Genomic DNA, 26061 nt, shown 5'->3' with positions numbered 1-26061 from the left:
TAGTATGACTAAGACCAGAAATAAAGGTGGGAAAGGGCAGGTATATCGATGTAGAGGGTGGGAATATAATGTAAACAAAGGGACATGCGAACGCTTTATACCTTTCGCCCGCTCTATAACTTTTACATGAAATCTATTTAAATACTTTACACGAGGGAAATATGTCTATGACTCTTATACACTGATCTGTTCACTTTCACACCGATCTTCACTCAAACTTGTTGAAACACTTGGATATGCAGAGCGCTGGTTGAATGCTTGTGTATCCCAAGATGGCTGCCGAGGAGGATGTAGTGGAAGGTGGAGGTGGAAGTGGAGGATGGGAAGTGGATGAAAATGGATAGCAGGACTGGGGAGAGAATGATGATGGATGAGAGATGAGGCTGTCAGATAAACAGTAGCGAAACTTAAGCTAAACCGGGAACACCAGAGAGGAGGTTGATTCAAAGGCAGCCATCCTGTCAAATCCCGCATTTTTTCATGTCATTCAAACAAGTACATAAATCAGTCATTGGAAAATAAGTACTGGTATTATTACAACTTTCAACTCAATTGCAAATGACTCAACACAATCAAATAAATTTATACCAATACTTAAATTACTCAAAAATCTCAAACAGAAGACAAGAAATGAATAATCTCAAACATTAGGATGATACCTATAATAGAAATGGATATTTGGTAAGTAACAGAAAACTAGTGATGACTAGACAGTGACTAAGGAAAAAAGGACAGAATACTATATTATTCTTAACATACTCCCCACCACAGGAGCACTTTAGCTCCTATCCAAAGTTGAGCAAATTAGAAAACTACAGTATTTTATATTAAAGAAAATGAACTATTCTTCAGTTCCACAAAGTACAAAACTACAAAATTATCCTCTTTCTTAAAGCTATAGTTTATAAATCACAAATCCAGTACTGTACGAGGCTTTATCATACGCCCTCTTGTAGATACCTTTACCTGTTCATGACTTTCAGTTTCATCATCATCAGCCACTTCAACATTGTTTGCATCCCTGTTTTGGGCAAAGTTTTTTTGAGTCGCTGGTGAATTTAAATCATCATCACAATTTATGTCATAAAAAATCTCTAAGTCATGTAACTTCTGAACAGGTCTACACAATATACTCTTGGCAGTTGGTACCTTTACACATCTTACTACACCACCCCTGCCAGAAAATAAATTAGTAATTATGCCCAGAGGCCAATTCATTCTAGGGACATTATTTTCCCTAATTAAAACTACAGAACCCCTCTTCAGGTTACAATTAGCCTTAAATCCCATAACAGTACGAGGCAAATTCTTTAAGTAATCATCACTCCACATTTTCCAGAATTGGTCGAGTTGTCTCTTACGAACGATTTCTCTTTCACTTAAATTTTTGTTACTTATATCCAAAGGTTTATCAGAAACATGAGGCTGAAATCCCACAACTCGACCAATCAGAAAATGTGAGGGTGGCAAGGGGTCAGCAACATCTGGTTCTTCATTGACATATGTAAGAGGTCTAGAATTGACACAAGCTTCTACTTCAACCAAAGTTGTCTCAAGTTCACATTTAGTCAAACATTTAGTGCCAAGAGATTTCTTAAGAGCTGATTTAACAGACCTCACAAGCCGTTCCCACCAACCTCCCACCATGGGGACCTGGGAGCGATGAATTTCCATTCAGGGCTTAATAGACTAAAATACTGCTGAAGCTTACTTGCTACACTTATAAAGGTTTTGGCATTGTCAGAGACCTCGCCTTGCGGAGAATCTCCTTACGGCCAACAAACAATCAGGTACTGAAAGCGAGTCTGTCAATTCTAAGCGGATAGATCTTGTGACAGCACAGGTAAATAATAAAATATACAATTTATTTGAAGGACTATCAACTGCAAATAATGGGCCAGCAAAATCTAATCCAGTTATAGCAAAAGGGAATGTAGCTTTAACTCTCAATTCTGGCAAAGAGGGTGCTGGTTGGTTACAAGGCCTTGAGTCAAACCTTTTGCAAGCTACACACTCTTTGCAAACTCTTTTATCAAGTTTTCTTAATCCAATTATCCAGTAAGAATTTCTAACAGTTGACATAAGCGTGTGAACACCAGCATGCTTCAAAAATTTATGTTGAAACAGAATTATGAGTTTAGCCACATGACAATTTGGTATAATTATTGGGTGTTTGCTGTCATAACTCAAGTCAGAATTCTGTAATCTACCTTTAATTCTGAGCAATCCATCAGAATCTAAAAATGGATCAAGGTTCCTCAGTGAAGAATTTCTAGGGAGTGGTTTACCTAGTGACAAAGCATTTCTTTCTTTCTCATAAAATTCTTTCTGAACACAGATGAAAATTTTGTCCTTTGCTTTACTCAATTCATTATAAGTGAGAGGACCTGAAAATTTAGTACTATTAGGTTTAGAATTGTTAATGAATCTCAAAACCCATGCAGTAATATTCATGATCTTGGTAAAATCACTCCATTTATTAAAATCAAAGGCAGCTGTGGCTTCCTCAACAACAGTCATAACCAGGCCTTCTCCCCTGAATTCTTCACAGGGAAAATCAACATCATTTGTCTCATACTCATCAATAATCTCAGTAAACAAGTTCATTGGACCTTGAAGCCACAAGTCATTTGAAATTAGTTGATCACCAGTCACACCTCGAGTAAGCAAATCAGCAGGATTATCTGCACCAGGGCAATGGAACCAGTTACTTGGAGATGTTAAAGTCTGGATTTCTGTTACTCTATTGGCAACAAACATTTTCCACTTAGCAGGATTCCCCTTAATCCAAGACAAAGCAATCGTAGAATCTGTCCAACAAATTAGCTTAACATCATCACTCAGATGTAGGGCAGAGTTCACAAAGTTAATGAGACGAGCACTTAACAGAGCTCCAAGTAATTCCAACCGTGGCAAGGTAACCCACTTGATAGGAGCAACTTTTGCTCTAGACATAACTAAGGAAACATTAAATTGATTATCTGAGATTGGAATCCGCAAGTAAATGCAAGAGCCATATCCTTTCTCAGAGGAATCACTAAAAGCATGAACTTCCAAGCCAGTTACTGAATTCAAAGATAGGCCTGGAAAATAGCATCTGTCAATCTCAAAATTCTTAATTAATTGAATACTGTTAATCCAGCACTGAAACTTATATTTCAACTCATGAGGCAAAATTTCATCCCAGCTAAGTCCTAGACGCCAAATCTCTTGAAACAAATTTTTAGCATACAAAGTGAAAGGACTAATTAAGCCGAGAGGATCAAACAGTCTAGCAATGAAACTTAATACATTTCTTTTAGTGAAATTTAAATCAAACTTATTATCCAAGTTGAGACCCTTAAAGGAAAACACATCTTCTGAGGGATTCCAGTACATTCCTAACAATTTTGTTACACCAACCTCAGGTTCAAACTGTTCTGTCTATCTGTCTATTGCCAGACGCCTCAATCCCGTTTGGGGTGGCCACAAACAAATCGCCTCCAAGTCGCCCTGTCCCCCGCCATCTCACTGCCCTGCTCCCAACTCACACCCCCCTCTCTCATATACCTCTCCACCCCATCCCTCCATCTCATCCTCGGCCTCCCCCTCTCTCTTCCCCCTCCACCTCACTTACATACACTCTCTTCGTCAGTCTTTCACCCTCCATCCTCTCCACATGGCCAAACCACCTCAGTGTGTTCCTCATAACGCTTCCTATCACATCCACATCCACACCACAACGCTCCTTTATATCCTCATTCGTCAGCCTGTCTCTCCATGTGACTCCACAGGCTCCTTTCAAATAACTCATTTCCACTGCTCTCACTCTTGACTTGTGTCCTTCCAACAACGTCCAAGCTTCACTTCCGTACGTCAGAGTTGGTATCACAATACTGTCATGTAGTAACTTTTTCACTTCCATGCTCATTTCCCTGTTTCTTATCACTGCTTTCAAAAAACCAGCAACCTTTCTTCCCTGCTGTACCCTGTCATGCACTTCACCCTCCAAACCTCCATCCTTACTCATCACACTACCCAAGTACTTAAATGTACTCACATTTTCCAATTCCTCACCATCCAACCTCGCTGTACATTCACTGACTTCACCTCTCTCAAAGACCATCACTTTACTCTTCCCTACATTCACCATTAGATTCCGTTTCTTACACACTCTCCCAAACTCATCCACCAAGCCTTGCAGCTCCCCTTCGTCTTCACTGAACAACACAGTATCATCTGCAAACAACAGTACAAGGAGTTTCCAAACACTATCCTCTTACACCAGGGCCACTCCAACATCCACTACCCTACCTTGTACTTCTTTTATTACCCCATCCATGTAAAGATTGAACAACCATGGAGACATGACACATCCCTGTTTCAACCCAACTTTCAAAGAGAAAAATTCACTTAGTTCACCATCCACACGCACTGCAGCCTTCGCACCATCGTACATACTCTTCACAGCATTCAACATCTTCCCATATACTCCATATATTCTTAACACTTTCCACAATCCTTGTCTATCCACCCTGTTCATGCTGATTAATCAAAAAATCATTGTTAGTGTGCCATTTGGATAAAGTCATGCCTGCATCGGACAATATACTTTTAGCTTCACTAAACATTTTGCAGGCTTCTTCAACAGTATCTGCTCCTGAGAGCCAATCATCAACATGTAAATTTTCCTTAAGTTCTTGTACTGTGACAGAATTATGGTAAGAGTCTAAATGGTGTTTGATAGTGGCATTCAATAAAAATGGACTACTAGTGTTACCAAAGGGCACCCTCACAAATCTCATCACACGAACTATATCACCACATTGCCACAAAAAACGGTGAACATCTTGATCAGGGCGTCGTACTTTTATCTGCAAAAAGGCTTTAGTAATGTCTGCTGTCAAGGCAATATTCTATCTTCTGAATCTTATTAAAATTTCTACAAGATCATGAATTAATGAGGGACCAGTTTCCAAACAATCATTCAGTGAAACACCATTAGGTCCTGCTGCAGAAGCATCAAAAACAGGCCTTACTTTAGAGGAAACGCTGTCTCTAATTACTGGTCTATGTGGCATATAGTAAGTGGGATAAGGACTTTCTAACTCAGAGAAAGGAACCTCAACAATAATGTTATCCTGCTCATAACTCTTAAATACCTTGTAATATTCTTCTTTCAGATCAGGGTTTTTGTCAAATTTATAGTTCAGTTCAGACAATCTTTCTAGCATGTTTCTCATTATTTAGTAGACTTAATTTTACCTCATCATTTATCCAAGGCAAAGCAACCTCATACCTGTCATCAACATACTTAATTGTGTCCTCAAATTTGTCCAAAACAGGGTCTTTAGGTGGTTTATCTTTTTCAGTATAAATACCCACACTTTCAAGACTCCAAAACTTATGCAAATCTGACTCATTGACATTTTTGGTTGCATTGATACATAGCATTTGATGAGATACACTCTCCACATGGCCGTCAAAGATAAACCAGACAAAATCCAACCAAATACTGATTCATGGGCCACTAAGTCATCAAATCTGACAACATTATCAGCCGAAACGAATTTCCAATAATTATCAACACCAACCAACATATCGGAAGTGAGGTGACGGTCATGTCCATAGTCCTTGGCAAACTGTAGCTGTGAAAGAGACTGCATAACATCATCAGGCAGCCTCTGACGTCGCAAAGGAGGACAAATAGACATAACTTCAACTGCAAGTACAGAATGGTTATTACCCTCAATGTCAACTAAATTCAAGTCATACACATTCCTTTCTTTACTGTCTTGTGATTTCTGATTACCAAAAGCAGAGTAGGAGGTGTATTTTGAAGTGATCCATTTAGGTTTAACCCTTCTGACAAAATTATGACTCACACAGGTGGTATCTGCTCCTAAATCAAACATAACAGTGGCCAAAACAGATTTACCACTACTTGAACAAACTTTGACTTTGGCTGTTTGCAAAACAGTAGACTTTTTCATTCTTCGATCATGAGAAATACCAACATGTTCAACAATACTGACTGAATCATTAGATTGACCTTATGACTTTTGACTAGAATTCTGTTTAAGTGAAGATTAATTGTGAGTCTTAGAATTAGTTTTACCATTGTTGCAAAAGAGAACATTATGGGACCCATTACATTGAGTGCACTTAACTTTACCTTTACAGCCTTTAGAAACATGGCCCCTGGAAAGACACCTAAAACACAAATCAGCTTGTCTAACCTTCTCCTCTCGACCATGTCTGTCCAACCTCAAGATGTGCCAGCACTTCTCAGACTTGTGTAGCTTCTGGCAGAACACACACTGCGGTGAACCTTCCTCGGATGTGGTCTGCAGGGCTGAAGCAGAACCAATCTTCCTGTATCTTCTCGCCGAGGGTTGCCTTTCACCACGGACAGTTCCTTGAAAGTTTCAGACCTCTCACGACGCTGGATCTCCTTCTGCAGAAACTTGAGGAGCCACTCCAGGTCGCCTTCATGTCTGGAACTTTCCCTCGACCATTCCAAACGTATTTCTTGTGGAAGACGAGACAGGATAACAGGAGTCAACACCACACCGTATTGGTTACCGTTGATACCGAGGCCTTCCAAACTTCTCACATGCCTCAGTAGCTGATCTTGAAGCTTCCACAACGAATCGACCTAACTGGTTCCCTTCACTCTGGGTGTTAAAGAGGCATTTAGTAAACCCTGGACATGGGCAAATATTATCCTCTCTGGACGGCCAAATCTTTCTTTGAGGAGATTACAGGCCACAGTGTAGTTTGCAGTGGTAAGTGCTATCCCCTGGATGACTGATAGAGCTTCTCCTTGAAGTAATGATTGCAGATAGCTGAATTTGCTGATAACTGGCAGCTCACTCTGGTCCACTAAAGCCTCAAATCTGTCCCAAAACGACTGCCAATCTGTCAGTTCACCAGAAAATTTAGGGAGCTCTAGTCTGGGTAATTTAACTTCTGACTTATCTTTACTAGATGTAGATACAGTGCTATTATCATTTGTTGCATCCTTGAGTCTTTTGGCAGCCTCAGCTCTAACCTTTCTTGCTGCCCTTCTAAATTTATCTGCTTTCTCTATGTCTTCCTCTAACTCAGCAGGGTCTTCAAATTCTAACTCCACTGCTGCCTGAAGATCATCTAAATTTGCTAGCCGCTTATCAAAATCACTAACGGCTGCTTCTAATGACTCTCGAGTGGTAGACTCGTCATCTAATAACTCTCTTAACTCAGTAATGCTTCGAGTCAACCAACCTTTGGCAGCCGTCCTCCTCTTTACCAAGTCTTCCAACGATTTCGCCATTCTTCTCGCAACTAATCCGGGCTAAATACCTTCCAGCAGACGTCATCTAAAGGCTCCCGGGTCTGGGCACCAGAATATGTCGGATAAACAGTGGCGAAACTTAAGCTAAACCGGGAACACCAGAGAGGAGGTAGATTCAAAGGCAGCCATCCTGTCAAATCCCGCATTTTTTCATGTCATTCAAACAAGTACATAAATCAGTCATTGGAAAATAAGTACTGGTATTATTACAACTTTCAACTCACTTGCAAATGACTCAGCACAATCAAATAACTTTATACCAATACTTAAATTACTCAAGTCAAGCAAAAGACAAGAAATGAATAATCTCAAACATTAGGATAATACCTATAATAGAAATGGATATTTGGTAAGTAACAGAAAACTAGTGATGACTAGACAGTGACTAAGAAAAAAAAGGACAGAATACTATATTATTCTTAACAGAGGCCTTAAAGAAAATATGATGAGGCTGAGAATGATGATGATGATGATGGGATAAAAATTAGTCACAAAAGAAGATGAGGCAGGAAAGAAGGTGGATATGGAAGTGTGTGTGTGTGTTATGGTGTATATGTGGATGAATGCCCCCCCCCTCTCTCTCTCTCTCTCTCTCTCTCTTAAATTTCCCTGTAAACCTTAAATCCTGGAATACATTTTTCCTTGAACCCAGGTCCATTTTGATGTCTCTCGGCTTATCGGATTTGTGTGTATGTGTGTGTGTGTGTGTGTGTGTGTCAGCCTTAGCACCTGGTCTCGTCTCGTCTCCCCAACCTTCGCTTTTTCTTGGTCAAAGTTTGTCCCTGCCTTGAGCAGTGTCGGAAAGGTGGACTTTGTCAACTAATTACGGCGGATGTTTTGTGTGCAGAGGCTGTGGGTTCGGCAGGTGCACAGGATGAGAGGGTATCGACTCGTACTCTGTTGTGGTGGTGATGATATTGTTGTGGTAGGTTAGTTGTATCTGTGCCCTTGTTGTTATTGTTGTTAGTGGTGGTGGTGGTGGTTTTGATGGTGGTTTGTTGTTCTCAGGCTCATCTGTGCAACTCTAATTCTAATGATAGGCCTACAGTTAATGCTAAGTTAGTTCTAGCTGTTATCTCTCATGGTCAGGACAGTTCTAGTCGTCTGCCTCCATCTGCTGTACAGCCAGATGATTTAATGCAGGTTGTGTTGAGTTATAGGAGTTAGGTATGATGGGGTGGATGTTTCGTTCCGCGAGGTTGTTGGTACGGGTGACGCAGGGTAAGTGTATGTGCAGGTTGTGTTTGGCAGTTTTACTTCGGCATTGTTAGTAATCATATTCCTGTGACGCACTCACCTAAAGAAAACGGTTTAACGTTAGCTACTCTATTGCACACACACACACACACACACACACACACACCGCTCGCTGGTGCAGTGGTAACGTTCCCGCTTGCCAACTGGTGGACGGGAGTTCGCGCCTCGCTCAGGTTGCGAAAAGTTTCACTGACGAAGTGGGTGGTTACTGTCCCCCTCGAGCAAGGGGACGGGTGTGTGCGTGTGTGAAGGTCACAGCCTTGCCCTTAGATCGGACTATATGAGCTCTCAGCTCCCTTCCGGGAGGGTAAAAGCTGACCATCACGACCATCAAGTGATCCTGACAGACCCGGTGAATTACACACACAGCCACCTTCTCTGCCTCCCCATCATACCCTCGCTATCTTCGATCTTTATATTTTCATTTATCTTCTCTCTTCCTCCCTACTTTCCTCCTTCATCTCTCTTCCCCCCTCTCCCCACTCCCATTTTCAACTTACCCTCTGTCTCTTCCTTCCCTCTCTTTTCCTTTCCCTCTCTCTCCTCTTTCCTTGTTCCCTACCCCTCTTCCTTCCCTTTCCCCCTCATTCTCCCTCCCTCTCCCCATCCTACTGTCTTGCCTTCTCTCCTTCCCTTACGCTTCTTCCCTGTCACTCCCTTTCGCTCCTTCTCTCTCCCTGCTTTCCCCATTCTGATTGCCTTCCCTCCATTCTCTCTCTCTCTCTCTCGTCCAACACAAAGCAACACGTCTCCCTTGACTTGTCTTAGGGCTGGTAACATCCATCTTGCTTATACTCAGGGAGACGGACAGCTGGCTCTGCCTCTGTGTGTGTGTGTGTGTGTGTGTGTGTCTGTGTGTGAGAGAGAGAGAGAGAGAGAGAGAGAGAGAGAGAGAGGGAGGGAGGGAGATTTCTTTGTGCCTGTGAGACTTCTTTGTTGCTGTGAGCAAATGAAATGTTAAGATTGATGAGAGAGAGAGAGAGAGAGAGAGAGAGAGAGAGAGAGAGAGAGAGAGAGAGAGAGAGAGAGAGAGAGAGAGAGAGAGAGAGAGAGAGAGAGAGAGCATGGATGAAGAAAATGTAAAACAGCCTAGTATCACACCAGTCCATGTGTGAAAGTGACCAGACTAGGGAAGTGCATGGAAATGACTGAAGATGCAGGAAGTGTAGAGGAGGGAGAGGCCTGCTTAAACTTTAATGCCAGGGAGAAGAGGGGATAGAAAGTTACAAAATATATTCGCTTGTTAGGAATATACGTATTTTGCACAAAGAAGACACTAGAAAAAAGCAGAAGAATAATAGCTGCAAAAAATACATGGGAGTTTAGGATAGTTTAACAAGATATAGTAGTTTTGAAAAATACATTACTATCCCATATATATGGTAGTTGGAGATGTTAAGGAAAATACAAATAGTTACTGTCAATGCAGTTCTTTGGGTGGTTATAAAAAATTTGCTCTAGTTGCAGTAATATATGGTAGTTGCAGAAATCGAAGTTGCACCAGTATGTGGTAGTTGTAGAAATAAAAGTTTCAGTAACATTTGGTAGTTGCAGAAATAAGCTGTATAATCTGTGGTAGTTACAGAAATGCTCGGTCGATGCAAAAACCATTCTGGTAAATAATGCTGTATTGGCAGTGTAGAAGGTAATTGCAAAAAGTAATAGCTACAAAAATTTAAATTGCTTTACCAGTTGATAATAATATATGTAAAAATGTATATTCGTTGCAGGAATAGTACGACAGAGGGACACAGTAGTTGTCTAGTTGCTCTCACCTATTTCTTTCCCTCCTCACCAATCGCACTTTCCCCTCCTCCTCTCCCTCTTCTATCATCCCTCTTTCTTCTCTCGCTCCTTCCTCCTTGCCTTGCCTTCTCTCTCTATTATGTCTTCTTTTCTTGCCTTCTGTCTCTCTACACTCTGTCTCCCCTACTTGCCTGCCCTCTATGCTCTCCTCTCTTCCCTCACCCCTCCACTCACCCTCTCCCCTCCACTCTCCCTCTCCCCTCGTTTCATTCCTACTTCCTACTTTCATTCTCCCTCTCCCACTCCCCTCCCATCTTTTCCTCTCTCCTTTCTGTATTCTTTCCTCCTTTTCTGCTGTCATTCCTTCGTACCTCCTTCCTTCATTCCTATCCACTAGCTTGTTATCTCTTCCCCTATGCTTCCCCTCCCTTGCCCCTTCTCTCTCTCTCTCTCTCTCTCTCTCTCTCTCTCTCTCTCTCAACGCGCGCAAACAAGTATATTCGCGCGCGCGCTTGTGTGTGTGTGTGTGTGTGTGTGTGTGTGTGTGTGTGTGTGTGTGTGTGTGTGTGTGTGTGTGTGCGTGCGTCCACTCCAGCCATTGCCCTCATGCGTGACTCTGTGTATTAATTTCAGTTTACATTAGAGATTTTTTTTTTTTATTAAGAATCGTGTTGCGTAAAAGTGGTCTGTCGTTTAAGTGGCTAAACTGTTTTGAGGTTGTTTGTTAATGCCGTGACAACAAAAGGAGCCTGTGGAGAAAGTGGGTATGTACAGTATGTATATTTTTAACACCAGAAGAATTTTTGTAGTTTTAAGGAGAAGCTAAGTAGCGTGTGGAAAGGGCAAATTCCGGAGGTCTCGATTTTTTTTTTCTTTTTACAGGAGGTTATGTTGAGGCTATTCTTTAAAGAAAAAAAAAAGTCACTCTACGTGCAGTTGTCTACAATTTCCGGAGCTAAAGTTACTGATGATCTTAAAGGCTAAAATAGTCTGCCTCATAATTAACCCATAGGTCATCTGTAACTGTAACTGCATGACGGCTGAGAATTGGACCCACGTTGGTGTAGTAATTTTCTCTCAAAATTAATACTTGCCTCCTGAAGCATCTTGAAAATCTCACAGGACACCATGTATCTGCTTGCTGCCAACAGACGATTTTTGTTTCATGCTATGGAAAAGGTAGCATGTACAGAAGGCGCGTGTGTTCATGCTGACATGAGACGATTTTGCACAGATATTTTTTTAAATCTAGAAAGGTTAGTTTATCTTCCACTAACCTGTTTAAAAGTTCAATAGGATTAGGAGAGTGGCGTGTTGAGCAGGTAACTATTCTGTTGCTACCACCAGATGATTTTAACCCGATTTTTTACTTAGAGGGGATGAGAGGGTTTCATTTGGAGAAAGCAGACGATTTTACTCAGCTTAAAGGGAGAATGTTTCACGTGGAGAAGGCATAGTGTGTATACTTGCCACCACAGACAATTTTATTCAGCTGAAAGGGAGACGATAGCGTGTAGATTTTACTCAAAGAAAGGTGATTTTTCTTTCATCCTAGATGGGTCGGAGAGTACGTGTGCAGAACAAAAAAAAAAAAGGAAAAATCTTGCTACCAACGGACGATTTTCCTCAGTTTAGATGCATTTTTAAACCAGCAGGATTAGATATAGCCTTGGCTGCCTCTTTACCAGCTTAGCAGACAGTTATTGGCGTCCATTAATTACACTGTTGATTAGGAGTTTCATTAAATAGCCAAAATGTCAAAGCTCCTCACACTAGCACATTGAGGCGTCCCCACAACACAGAATTAGAGGATGCTGTATTGGACTATCCTATTTTTAAAATGTGTAGCCAAAGAGTAAAATGTTTTGGAATATGCATAATGAACTAGACAAAATCAAAACCTCATATTAAGCGTCCTTAAAAATGTATAATGTGTAAAATATTAATTCTCTCTCTCTCTCTCTCTCTCTCTCTCTCTCTCTCTCTCTCTCTCTCTCCATCCAGATATTGTGTTTGGGAACGGTCATAACATCTCGAGCTTTGTTTACCAAATTCCCGGTTGGGTAAAGAGACAAAGTAGCCCATAAGACTGGTCAGAGAGAGAGAGAGAGAGAGAGAGAGAGAGAGACTTACCGCTCTCTCACCTGTAGTGTGGCTTTGTTGTCATACTCTGCCTCCTGTAAGCTGGCCAAAATAACTGTAAAGGTATGTATGATTCTTCTCGTGTAAGTAGAGGAAATTGGGGAGGGATGTTAAGATTGGGGTGGGGGTGGATGAAGAAGAGGAGGAAGAGAAGTAAGAGAAGAAAAGAAGGAGGAAGAGGAGAATAAGAAAAGAACAGGAAGGCTTTTGACTGATAATAAGAGTATACCAAGGTCGTGAAGGGACACGTTCCACAACCATCTCCCATACTACAACACGCATCTATGGAATTTGTAGTTGGTCTGTATTTCTTTTATAAGGACGAACAGGCTGGGTTAAAAGACATTACTCTTACGTTCTCTTGACTGGCCTGGGAATCAAGATCCGGCGATTATTTCTGGAGCGATAATGATGATGATAATGATGATGGGGTGATGGTGATAGTGATAATATTGATGGTGATGAAAGTGGTGGTGTTAACGATGTTACAGCATACCTGATTCAGTGTGACTTATCTTCACCAATTAAGGTGGGGAGAAGACTAATTACCTTTAACAGTTAACAGGTGTTCCAGCATAACCACCTGATATTTAGGAACTTAATTTTAGTAATTGGTCCCTTAGATCTCGAACGTAAGCCCAGACAGATGCTAATGGAAAGCAGAATCAGTGTATAATAAGCATAACAAAGAGCTAAAAAAAACTACTCTATTCACTTTACTAAGGCCTGAAATTGCCATCCCTCCATTTTTTAGGTATAACAGTAGATTAGCACTGGAATATTATGCTAGTCACGAGAAGTGGTACCGTGAGGATGTAGAGTCACAGAACTGCTTTTTTTTCTACGACTGAGCCACGTGAAATAAGGTGGAAAAGGATGAAAATCTGGCCAAAGTTAAAGAACTATCGTGCTGCAAAACCTCCTGTATCACCTACAAGATGACCATTCACCCAGACAGGTGGCCCAGCATGTCATGTGGATTACATGGAAGTGGAGGCTGTATTCTTTTTAATGCAAGGAAGAAGGAACCAAAGGCCAAGAGCATGCAAAATTGTACCTCAAAGAAAAACAAAAACAAGTTAACAGAGAGCCAAAATCAAGATCAGTTCATTTCGAGTTGCCTGGACACATTGCGTTTGAAAGACTGGAGATCATAGGCAATAGGAAAGACAGACAGAGGCAGACAGTTCCAGAGGGTACCATAGAAATTCCAGGTGTACTGGGCCTGATAAATCACTGATGAAGAGGTGTTACGTACCCTGATGTGTCACCTAGAACACGAACCTTTGCCCAGATCGATGGCCATGTGACGCTTTTTATCCATCTGTACGATCCTGCGGCAGACTATCTCGATGCCACGAACCAGAATATATAAATTCCATAACAGACAATATCAGTGTAATATGCATAATAAATCTCTTAGAAACAGGTGCAACGAAGCCTCCTACGTCACCTAGAATATGACCATATGCCCAGACTGGAAGCTTAATGATGCAGAATATCAAGGTGTAATGTAGTGTTGTAAAAAAAGGTATCGTTACTCAGGTGTCTGATAGGTACGAAAACGAGCACTACAGTGGCTGCTATCTCCGAAGGGTTGGTACTCCTGCGTGGGAGACGTATCAGTTAATACCGACGGTGATATCTTGAAACGATACCTTCTACAGTAGGGCTTATAGTAAAATATAACCAACAATGGTGGATATGCAGGGGTACCAACAGTTTCCAACCCCCCCGGCATGTATTTCAAAAGCCATCGTCGTTTGTCATGTTGTTTCGCACAAAATTGTAACGATACTTTTTTTTGCAGTACATAATAATAAGTCGTAAAGAAGCTGGTATCACGAACTCGATAGTCACCGAGGCCTGTCTTCTCGTCGGTTGAGGAAGCTCCTTAACACTGTTTCCTACGCGATTTGTTTTCCTACGCAATTTGTTTTGTTCTTTATATCTAACCGCTCAATTCTGTTACATAAATCCTTCCAGCATCGCCGTACTCTGCCTAAATAACGTACAATAGGATATTAACCACCCACATCCAAATATAAATCGCTAAAGAAGAGGTGTTATGGAGCTTCCCTAACGGGCAAGAATGCGAGCCCTACGGTTGCATTCTCACAGGATTTTGAGCCTGCTCTAGCTTATCTTCCCGTCACATTAATATTGTTGTGATTGATGTGAGTATAAATATGGTCGATATTAACTGGATATAAAGAACATAGAAGGATGTTAAAAATTGTCAAGAAACTGGTGTAAGGAAGGCAGCCAGGCATAGAAGCACACGACACCTAAATAACAAACACACACCTGTTAGTCGTGTGGATGGCGTGCCAGTGGGAGGTGTGGAGGGGTATGCAGAGTGGAATTACAGTGGATTAGCGTGGTCGTAGCTGGTTGCACTACGCTACAGGAGCATTTCCCGGGGTAATGTGCCACGCCGAAACAGCTGAGAGGCCAAATCCCTGTTAAGAGGCGTAGTATTCACAGCTTTGCCAGTCTCCTCATCCCTACTCTTATTGTTAATTGTGTGAGCCGATTATATTTGACGGTAAATTTGAGTGTCTTAACTGTTGATATTGCCGTTGTGGGATTTGCTGTTACTATGACCATTATAATATTTTACGATTATATTTCTGGTAGTCGATATTAGTTTTCGCAATCGCAGTAACGCAGTATTCTCAGGAATTGTGGGCTTTTCTGTTTTTGTCCCGATCTGTGTGTTGGCCTTTACAGTAGGATAGGATTACGAGGGTGATTAGAAAGAAATGACAGTGAGTCCATAAACTTTTATTAGCATGAAGAACTATCAAACTATGACTCACATTCCTTCAGAGTACTCCCCTCCAACCTCTATGCAGCGTTCCATTCTCTTTCTCCACTTCATGAAGCAAGCGTGGTACTCTGAAGACTGTATACTTCGGAGTTCTGAATTGACGGTCCGTGCCAAGTCTTGGATGCGATGAAATTGCGTCCCAGCGATGGCAGATTTAATTTTTGGAAACAACCAAAAGTCACAGGGAGCCAGGTCAGGGGAGTAGGGTGGGTGGGGGAGCAGAGTTATACGTTGTTGTTCCAGGTACTGCATAGTGAGGCGAGCTTTGTGGGGTGCAGCATTGTCGTGGTGCACCAAAAGGCGAGACCGACGGCAGGTTGGTGCGGTGTTGGCCTTGTGTTCCAAGACTTGCGGAAGGACCTGGTCTGTGTAGTATTGGGCTGTGATAGTGGACTTTTCAGGCATCACATCCACGCATATTGGTCCTTGAGAATTAAAAAAGATGGTGAAAAGGCGCTTCCGGCTGCGAAATCCTTCCTTCAAAATCTGAGGTCGAGGGTCTTCATCGCCCAACCACACCATGTTTGACTGCTTGTCACGGGTTGTGAAGAATGAAATCCAACACTCATCTCCAGTAGCAACATCTGAGAACCGTTTTGGACCATTTGGTTCAAATTCAGCAAGCCAGACACGACAAATCCTCACCCGTTCAGCCTTTTGCTCATCAGTCAACAAATGGGGTATCCATCGACAACACTTCTTCCTCAGGTGTAATTGTTCATGCACGATGTCATATGCACTCCCATAACTGATATCAAGCTCCAAGGCTAAGAACCTAAGAGTTACAGTTGGATCCTTGTCAATGATGGACCGTGCACGGACAGTTGTTGCTTCGGTCACGGATGTCCGGGGACGTCCAGAGCGTTGTTCATCTTTCAATTCAGTTTTTCCTGCTGTGAAAGCACGAATCCAGCGGGAAACAGTTTCCAGGGAAGGAGTAGTGTCTGGATAAACTTGTAATAATTCCCCTCGAATCTCTGTTGCTTTCTTTCCCAGTTTCCACCTCGTAAAAATGTAGAACCTGCAGCCTTCTTTCGCGTAATCCATGTTTCTGGCCAGAGAGCAAAAACAAGAGTGAAGCATTCACTCACAACAATAAAACAAGAAAAGTCAGGCATGCGGCGACAAGTTCAAACTCGTAAGGACAGGCAACTCTGCACTCTCCTTGCTCCCCTACCTCCCATCATTCAAGGTTTTCATGTTATAGCACGAACTGTCATTACTTTCTGATCACCCTCCGTATATGCCACGATTACATTTACGATACTCTTCTCTACCTGTCCATATTGCTTTTCGTAACCATGGCAACACAGAAGATTATCAGGTAATTTGGGTTTTGCTCCTCGTTTGAGCCTTTGTTACCCTTTGACTATATTTTACGGCTGTCTTCATTGCCCCGTTGTTACCTAGCTGTCGATTTTTTTTTTTTTCAACAGTGGCAGCACAAGATTTTCATGGATAGTTTTGTTGATAAGGCGGCTTGTTATGCTGCTATTAATTTTAAGATACTATTTTATTCCTATTTCTGATTATTCTTGCTGTCCTAGTAGTGCCTAATTGTCCCTGTTGTTTCCCGTAACCATGGTAACGCTGAGAATTATTTAGGGATTGTGGGTTTTGCTGTTTATATGTATCATTTGTGTGTATCACTCTTAATTTTAGGATGCGATTATTCAACAATTATATTTTAAGGTTTTCTTGATTACCCTGCTGTTACCTAAATGTCGGTATTGCTTTTCGTTACCATGGCAGCATCTCTCTCTCTCTCTCTCTCTCTCTCTCACACACACACACACACACACACACACACACACACACACACACACACACACACACACACACACACACACACACACACAGTGACAGGAAATAGATGTAATTGCCCCTAAAAAATTACCTGTGAGGGTAACTGTTCCTCCTTCCTGCAAATTTCGAAAAGGAAAATGAAGTGAACTCGGCCAGGTGTGAAATACGAACATAAAGGTGTGAAGGTTGAGGTGACAAAAATGTGAAAATCAGGAAGGATGTACCACTGAGGCCTGGAGAGAGAGAGAGAGAGAGAGAGAGAGAGAGAGAGAGCAAAAGTGGAGGTGTGAAAATAGTGTGTCTGTGTTGTGGTAAAATAACACTGGCCTCTGTATTTTCTCTGCCACTGTCTGTCATCCTGGAATGAAAAATATGGTACATCTGGGCATTGTACCTGACAAAAAATATAAAGAAACACTTTTAGATTATTTTTCTTCCCAGTACAGTTTGGTTTTGATTATTACTTGACCCCGCCTTGGAGGGGCCCGGGGGCGGGTGTTGTTTTCACTCGGTTTGTCTGTCTGTCTGTCTGTCTGTCTCTCTGCCTGCCTGTCTGTCTGTTTGTCTATCTGTCTTTTAACAACTTTACGCGAAACCTACTGGTACGATTTTGACTAAAATTACAAGGATGATGGGCTATGTCCTCCTGATCGCCTGATTAAATTTTCGGCCAAATAGCGCCAAGGCCCAGGCTGTAGGCCCCAAAAATGTATAAAAAAAAAAATCGCCATAACTCCTTTCAAATTAGTCCTAGCGACATGAAACCAAAACTTAAAGGTGCATCTTTCTAATCTGCATTCTATAACATTCCTCGTTACACGAGGGGGGGTCACCCCCAACTAGCGGTAGGGGGGTTAATGTTAGGTGTGTCGGGCCTAAAATTTCAAAATGGGGCACAAAATCGTCATTTTCACCCGATTTACTCCAAATCTGATATGTGACATCTTTGACTAGATATCCTGTTGTGTTTATACGTCAGCACTAAAATGACTGCCGGTTTGCTGTGTCATGGCACCGCTTCTTGTATTTTATATGGCAATATTGGTGAAAAAGTTAAACCTCTTATGGTCAGTGACAGTTTTAATAGTATATTCTAACCAGTGACAGGAGATTAACTCCTCTCTCTCTCTCTCTCTCTCTCACACACACACACACACACACACACACACACACACACACACACACACACACACACACACACACACACACACACACACACACACACACACACACACACACACACACACACACACACACACACACGCACACACACACACACACACACACACACACACACACACACACACACACACACACACACACACACACACACACACACACACACACACACAACGCTCCTAGTGGCTTGCTTTGGTGAACTATACAAATTCCTTCTGCAGTAAACCTTGTGTCGTCTCGCCCAGACCTCCTCTCTGCCCCACCGTGACGAAACTGCATGACAAGATTGGCCAGCTTGTAGAGTGACCTACTGGTGGTGTCAGGTGGTGGAAATTTGTAGAGGAAAAGCTGGTGGCACGGTGGAAATGGTGGCAGTTTTACTAAGTTAACCAGTTGTGCGAGGACATTTTTTATTATTGTTTCTTCCGGACTGTTTTGTTGTTGGTACTGACGGACGAATTGTTTCCTAGAGAGAGAGAGAGAGAGAGAGAGAGGTTTCGAATTGGATGGGTTGGATATAGCCCTCCTTTATCATGTTAGTACTATGCGATGGCACCTAAAGTCGAATTAACTTGTTTAAAGTAGTTAGGGGGATGGTGACAGTTTGGCCAGGCAAGAAAATAAGGATGTGGAGAGGGGGATGCTATGGCTCCTTGCTCCGTCCGCTATTGCATTGACAATCATTTTGGGTTAGGTTTGGCTAGATTTGGTTTTGTTTTGTTACGTTTGGTTTGGTTAAGTTATGTTAGGCTCAGTTAAGTTGGATTAGGTTAGGTTAGGTTGAAGTTTGGTTAGGCTAGGTTACAGTGGGTTTGGTTTTGTAAAGTTAGGATGTTAAATTAGCTTAGGTTGTTAGGATAGGTTTGGGTTTGTTAGGTTAAGTTAGCTTTGGTTTGGTCTTGTTAGGTTTGGTTTGGTTTTATTTAGTTAGGTTGTTAGGCTAAATTAAATTTAGTTAGATTAGGTTAGGTTACTTAAACGTAGACGCGGTGACGGATGCAACTGGGGTTAAATGATCCCCACCCCCCTCCCTGCCTGATTCACTGAGCACTAAACGAAGGTTTTATACCAGAACATTCAGACTCCTAATTCGGCCCAAAAGTGTATTTAAAAAGCACACATTAGTATTATTATTTGTTATTATTATTATTATTATTATTGTTGTTGTTGTTGTTATTGTTGTTGTTGTATTTGCTGTTGTTTTTGTTGTTTTTGTGGATGTTGGGGCTGAAGCTTAATATTTTCGGTGAATCTCGGGGTTTTATATATATATAAATAAATATATATATATATATATATATATATATATATATATATATATATATATATATATATATTGTTACATAGCCTACGATTTCATCATCCTTTTTTATATAATTCTAACGTACAGTATGCTGCATGTTTGATCACGATTCGCCTCGTGGTTTCCATAGTGCGTGTTCTACCTCACTCCCCCCCCCTCTCCTCCCTTATAGTAGAGTAAGTCGTTCTTTCTGTTGTTCAGAGCAGGAGTGTCAACTCTTTGTCCCCTATGCCTTCATTTGCGCGTCCTTCTTACAAGTTGTATCAAGCTCTGCCGGCCCCTATATAATGAGCTCAGTCTCTGCATTAATTGCCACTTAGATCTACTTCTCATTTTATTCACATCTCTGTCCTCCCCTGTACAGTTATTTTTGTGAGTGCTCAGGAAGTCTCCAACCATCTAGCTGCTGTGTAATTTGAGTATAAGGGTTATTACATTTTTTCTTGTACTGTATAGCATAAGGTGTTAATTCGTAGGCCTGGTAAGGTTTTTGTGATTCATGTAAAGTTCATATTGTCAGCCATTATTAATAATATTTTGTATCTGTAATAATATATCTTGCATTAACTGAGCATTATCCGGTTTTCTCATTTTATCAGGGCTGACTTAGATAAATTTACTCTTGCTAATTTCGTGTTAATAGCGGCTATTGCAGTTAACCATATATTTAACCTATTTTCGCCATTACATTATCCTTATGAGTCCTGAATGTTTAGTTGTTAGTTTGAGCATTAAACTTTAACTTGTAATTTTACCTAACTCTTTTGTTTTGAACCTGGAACTTTGCGGGACAGTTTTCTCTGTTCCATAACATAAATTTGGCGACCTCTTATCAGGATATTCAGGATATTATCATAAGGATATTGCTTGATAGTTTGTGACTGTGATTTATTCATGATGTCTACTATTACTACTCTTGATGAAGCCAAAGATTTTTTGTCAAATGTGCAAACAGTGTGTGATGTAGAAAACAGAACAAAGAATGAACTTAAGCTTGTTGCTCAACTATTGGGAATTGCTGTTCGCTCTCATCATTCTAAAGATCAAATTGTTGACATAATTAATAAAAGCTTGTTTAATATAACTTCTCCAGATGAGCAAACGCAGATTGAATTAGCTAAGTTACAGCTAGCCCTGCAGCAGGCTCGTATTCAGGAGGCACAGGTACAGGCTCAGGCACAAATTGAACATGCTTGGATTCAGGCAGACCATGAGTATCGCATGAAACAAAGTGGAACTGGATCATCTAGCTCTGATGATTTTGATGTGGCTAAAAATGTTAAACTTGTCCCTCCTTTTAATGAATCTGATTTAACAAAGTATTGTCAGTTGTTTGAGAGGGTAGCTACAGGTTTTAATTGGCCCCCAAAAGTATTGGCCAGTATTCCTTCAAACTGTTCTCACCGGTAAAGCTCAAGTAACTTATGCATCTTTGCCTCAGGATCAATCTGATAATTATGATGTAGTTAAGAGCTTGATTCTTAAGGCCTATGAGCTTGTTCCTGAAGCCTATAGAGTAAAATTTAGGACAACTTATAAGCAAGATAAGCAATCCCATGTTGAGTATGCAAAAATCAAAAAAGATCTGTTAGAGCAGTGGTTAAATTCTAAGAATGTGGATTCTGATTTTGATAAATTTAAGCAGATGATTCTGCTGGAGGACTTCAAAAGGTGTATTAATAATGATGTAAGCCTATATCTTGATGAGAGAAGAATAGATAATTTGTCTGATGCTGCAGTTTTAGCTGATGAATATGTTCTCACTCACAAGAGATATTTTAGAGGAAAAAGGAAAGCTGAGAGTCAGTACGTTGCCTCTACTCAGAGTACAGGAAAAAGGAAAGAGAATAAAGATGATGTTTCTCAGGAAATAAATACCAGCTTCACCTCTAGATTTCAGAAAAGTAAATGTACTTATTGTGGTAAGCTTGGTCATACTACGAAGAAATGTTTCAGGAGACAGCGTGATGTGAACAAAAAGGAGTCTTTAAATATTCAGTCAATTGGTCTAGTGTCCACCCTTGAGAGTTCCCAGAATTCTTTAACTGAGTTAACTGAACCTGCTTTGAGGGGTAAATTAAATTCTCATGATGAAGCTCCTCTTTTGAGCAGTAACATGGGTGACACTCTCAAGAGTTCATGAGCTAATTTCCTGTCTGATGGTTTTGTCAGTCCTCTGGACAGTAATGACAGGAAATCAGTTAAAATATATCATGATACAGGTGCATGCCAATCCGTTATGCTGACCAGTGTTCTAGGCTCTAATGTTAATTCCTCTGATGAAACTGTAATCTTACAAGGTGTAGGGAATAATTACTTCTCTGTCCCTCTGTGCAGAGTCTGGTTTTGTTAATGGTTCCGTTATGGTTGGGTTGGTTGAGACACTCCCAATGTCAGGTGTAACTTTCTTACTTGGAAATGATATTGGTGGAAGTCAAGTGTGTCCAGCTCCTCAGTTGTCTAGTGAGCCAGTGGCTGCGGCCCAGGATTGTGATGTCCCTGATGTGTTCTCTGCATGTGCTGTCACTAGGGCTAAGTCTAAAGTTACTGGTGACTTAGATGATGATGATGATGTTATCCTAGCTGACACTTTTCTTGCTAATTTGGACCACTCACCAGATGAGGCAGTACCCCGTAGTGTTGATAATTTGTCTCGTCAAGAGTTGGTTGAGTTGCAAGTTGCTGACCCTGAGTTGAAAGGTCTAGCTAACTCTGATTGCAGTGAGGAAGAGTCAGCTGGTGCTTCTACTTGTTATTATATAAAGTCAGGAGTACTTATGAGAAAGTGGAGGCCCCCAACAGCATCAGCCGACTGTGAATGGGAGGTTGTACATCAAGTTGTCATCTCTCGTGTTTGTAGGCAGGATATCATTAGAGTGGCTCATGATTCCAGTTTGGCAGGACACCTTGAAGTGAGGAAGACTGGCACGCATTTTGAAACACTTCTACTGGCCAGGTATCTTCAGAGATGTTTCCTGGTATTGTAAGTCTTGTCACACCTATCAAGTTGTGGGGAAGTGCAATCAGACCGAAAAGGTTGCACCTCTAGTTCCCATTCCTCCTTTTGAGGCGCATTCACCCGTGTGTTGGTGGATATTGTGGGCCCTCTTCCTAAGACTTCTTCAGGATTTTCTTATGTGTTGACCCTGATTGATATGGCTACTCGTTATCCTGAAGCCATTCCACTTAGAAATATGTCAGCAAAGAACGTGGTTAAGGAAATGCTAGGGTTCTTCACAAAGTTTGGTTTGCCCAAGGAGGTACAGTCAGACCGGGGAAGTAATTTCATGTCAAATGTTTTCAAGCAGTCTCTGAAAGAGTTGGGCATCACCCAGATCACGTCTTCAGCTTACCATCCCCAGACCCAAGGAGCGTTGGAGAGATATCATCAAACACTCAAATCGATGCTCAGGAAATACTGTTTGGAACATCAGAAAGACTGGGATAAAGGTCTTCCATTCGTTGTATTTGCCGCAAGAGAATCTCCAAATGAATCACTGGGCTTCTCACCCTTTGAACTACTGTTTGGTCATGAAGTAAGAGGACCCCTTAAGCTACTCAAGGAATGCTGGCTGTCAGAGGAAGATGACGTCAACCTGCTGGAGTATGTGATGAAGTTCAAAGAACGGCTGTCCACTGCTTTACAGCTGGCGAGAGAGAATTTAGGAGCTGCTCAGGAGAAGATGAAGACTTGGTATGATAAGAAGTCCAGGTTACGCCACTTTCAGTCAGGAGATCAGGTTTTGATTCTGCTACCGGTGCATGGGCAACCTCTTCAAGCCAAGTTTAGTGGTCCTTATTTCGTGGAGAAGAAACTCAGTGATGTCAACTATGTCATCGCCACACCAGATCGTAGAAAGAACAAGCAACTTTGTCACATCAACATCCTAAAGTTATATCACAGGCGGGACGAAAATAACCCAGTCTGCACTGTAGCTGTTCCACCCGAGTCTGCAAGTGAAGTTCTCCCATGCAGCATGAGCCTGAGTGATAGTTTGGGGAAGAATCCTGATATCGTGAATGATCTCCAGACTAAGCTTTCTCATCTACCTCCCGAGGAAAGGCAGGAGTTTTCGGCATTACTGCAGGAGTACCTGCAAGTGTTCCGTGCCACTCCAGGAAGAACCACTGTGTTGATGCATGATGTCGATGTTGGAGACGCAAAGCCAATTAAACTGCCTCCTTACCGTGTGAACCCAGTGAAAGTTCCTCTCATCCAGAAGGAGCTTGGCTACCTGTTGGACCACAAGATGATTGAGCCCTGTCAGAGCGAGTGGAGTTCTCCTGTCACTCTAGTCCCTAAGCCAGGTGGGTCACAGCGGCTTTGCATCGACTACAGACGTGTTAATCAGATAACCAAAACAGACTCTTACCCTCTCCCTCGCGTGGAAGAGTGCATAGACAAGATCGGAAAGGCTAGATACATAAGTAAGTTTGATTTGTTAAAGGGATACTGGCAAGTACCTATGACTGAACGTGCTAGGGAGATCTCATGTTTTGTAACACTAGGAAAGACTTTTGCATGTTCTGTAATGCCATATGGTATGAAGAATGCACTAGCCACATTTCAGAAGCTCATGAATGTTGTAACAGAGGGTTTGGCAGGGTGTGTTGTTTATATTGATGATGTATTAATCTTCAGTGACAACTGGAAAGATCATCTATGCCATGTCAGTAAATTTCTTGAGCGTTTGGTTCAGGCTAATCTTGTAGCTAATTTATCAAAGTGTGAGTTTGGTCAAGCTAAAGTTCAGTACCTTGGGTACGTAATTGGTGATGGACATGTTGGACCACCAGGAGCTAAGGTTCAGGTTATAAGTGATCTTCCCAGACCTAAAAGTAGGAAAGAGCTACAAAGATTTTTGGGAATGGTAGGTTATTACAGGAGATTTGTTCTTAACTTTTCAATTCTTGTATCACCACTTACAGACCTTCTGAAAAAGGGAGTTAAATAATCTGGACCGATGACTGTGAATCCTCTTTCAGCAAACTTAAAGCTATCCTATTAAGTCAGCCAGTGCTCGCTACTCCAAATTTTGCTAAGCCTTTTAAGATGGCTGTTGACGCAAGTGATACAGGAGCTGGGGCTGTTTTGCTGCAAGAGGATGATCAGGGTATTGAACACCCTGTATCTTATTACAGTAAGAAGTTCACTCCACCTCAAAAGAACTACTCAACTATTGAGAAAGAGCTTTTGGCCTTGATTTTGGGTTTACAGCATTTTTCATTTTATTTGTGTTCTGATTTTGACCCCATAGTCATTTATACCGATCATAACTCACTGAAATTCCTTAGTAAGTATAAAAGATAAAATCAGAGATTGACAAGATGGAGTCTACTTCTTCAGGAGTATTCATTAGACATACAACATATCAAGGGGAATGAAAATGTTATTGCAGATTGCTTATCTAGATTTTAGACAGATTGTTTTAGAGTAATAAGAAATTTCCTTTGTAAATTTCTTTTTCTTTGTGGGGAGGTGTTACATAGCCTATGATTTCATCATCCTTTGTATAATTCTAACGTACATTTATGCTGCATGTTTGATCACGATTCGCCTCGTGGCTTCCATAGTGCGTGTTCTACCTCACTCCCCCCCTCCTCTTTTATAGTAGAGTAAGTCGTTCTTTCTGTTGTTCAGAGCAGGAGTGTCAACTCTTTGTCCCCTCTGGCTTCATTTGCGCGTCCTTCTTACAAGTTGTATCAAGCTCTGCCGGCCCCTATATAATGAGCTCAGTCTCTGCATTAATTGCCACTTAGGTCTACTCCTCATTTTGTTCACATCTCTGTCCTCCCCTGTACAGTTGTTATTTTTGTGAGTGCTCAGGAAGTCTCCAACCATCTAGCTGCTGTGTAATTTGAGTATAAGTGTTATTACATTTTTTCTCTTACTGTATAGCATAAGGTGTTAATTCGTAGGTCTGGTAAGTTTTTTGTGATTCATGTAAAGTTCATATTGTCAGCCATTATTAATAATATTTTGTTTCTGTAATAATATATCTTGCATTAACTGAGCATTATCCGGTTTTCTCATTTTATCAGGGCTGACATTGATAAATTTACTCTTGCTAATTTCGTGTTAATAGCGGCTATTGCAGTTAACCATATATTTAACCTATTTTTGCCATTACATTATCCTTATGAGTCCTGAATGTTTTGTTGTTAGTTTGAGCATTAAACTTTAACTTGTAATTTTACCTAACTCTTTTGTTTTGAACCTGGAACTTTGCAGGACAGTTTTCTCTGTTCCGTAACATATATATATATATATATATATATATATATATATATATATATATATATATATATATATATATATATATAATAATTTCCATTCTCGCTACTTGCAGACGAGGTTATTCAGGTTTAGGTAGACTTTTCAGCCTGAGGACGTACTGTACATATTATTTTTGTTGTTGTGGGGGAGGCAGTGGCTGAATCGGTAGAGAGGCCGCTTGCAGTCCTGATGGACGCAGGTTC

General features: G+C 41.2%; 1 protein-coding gene and 1 pseudogene across 1 annotated transcript in view; one reads left to right on the top strand and one right to left on the bottom strand.

The window, feature by feature from the left end:
* The window catches only part of LOC145414462 (glutamate receptor 1-like), a 654998-nt gene that overhangs the window by 242109 nt on the left and 386828 nt on the right, over positions 1–26061 (top strand). The window lies entirely within an intron of this gene.
* Positions 6248–7294, bottom strand: LOC145410230 (uncharacterized; annotated as a pseudogene).

Source organism: Coenobita brevimanus, chromosome 1 (genome assembly GCF_032717465.1).
Source record: "Coenobita brevimanus isolate Jiangsu-jjx chromosome 1, ASM3271746v2, whole genome shotgun sequence".
Lineage (NCBI taxonomy): Eukaryota > Metazoa > Arthropoda > Malacostraca > Decapoda > Coenobitidae > Coenobita > Coenobita brevimanus.
The sequence above is the reverse complement of the archived record's forward strand: the minus strand, read 5'-3'. Positions and strand labels throughout refer to the sequence as shown.